This window comes from Trachymyrmex cornetzi, unplaced genomic scaffold (genome assembly GCF_001594075.2).
Source record: "Trachymyrmex cornetzi isolate Tcor2-1 unplaced genomic scaffold, Tcor1.1 scaffold156, whole genome shotgun sequence".
Taxonomy (NCBI): Eukaryota; Metazoa; Arthropoda; class Insecta; order Hymenoptera; family Formicidae; genus Trachymyrmex; species Trachymyrmex cornetzi.
Window position 1 is genome coordinate 3,511,754 of NW_017296157.1, and position 774 is coordinate 3,512,527.

Genomic DNA, 774 nt, shown 5'->3' on the forward strand with positions numbered 1-774 from the left:
TCAATATTATAATTTATATCAATATTAAATTTATATTTAAAGCAAAATAAAAACGAGTGTTACAAAGTTTTTCAATATATCCATATATCCATATAAATCGTTTGCTTAAAATTTTTTATATCACATAATACACATTTTGCGTGAACGCGTAAACGTCTTTAATACATAGATATTACGTGATGACGTCAAATTGCGCGGATAAAACGTGACGTGTATTGCTCGGTCGAAATAAAATTTCTCGTTGCCTCCGTTGCCTCCGCTTTTACGGCCCGCATAATCGTAGCTGTAAAGACCAACGGCGCCATGATAAGTCAAACGCGGCCAGAATAATCGTTTCACGCTCCTCATTTTACATGGAAATATCTGCATCGCTTCATTTCGGTAATATTATCTACGTGCACTTCATATCCGACAAAAATATCGAACTTAACTTTTTCATTATACTTTATTTAGCATATAATTCTTAGCTAAAATTAAGTATTTTTGAATTGTTTAAAGTCCGTGTAAAACTAGAAATTGAAATTGAAAATTGCATTAGAATTTGACCAATCAAAGCAAAGTTCACTAAAGCTGATATTAGTTTTCTTTCTTCTGGTCGGTTAAATCCCAATTCCATTTCAATCTCAATCTCTAGTTTGATACAAGCTTATGAGTTAAGGAGGTTGTAAGGCTGAGGGGGGCAGTGAGAGGGGAATGCTTTAATACAAAAGAAATATGGAGTGTAGCCAACATTTGAACATTAAAATTTGAAGAAATAAATAGCTAAAATTTAAA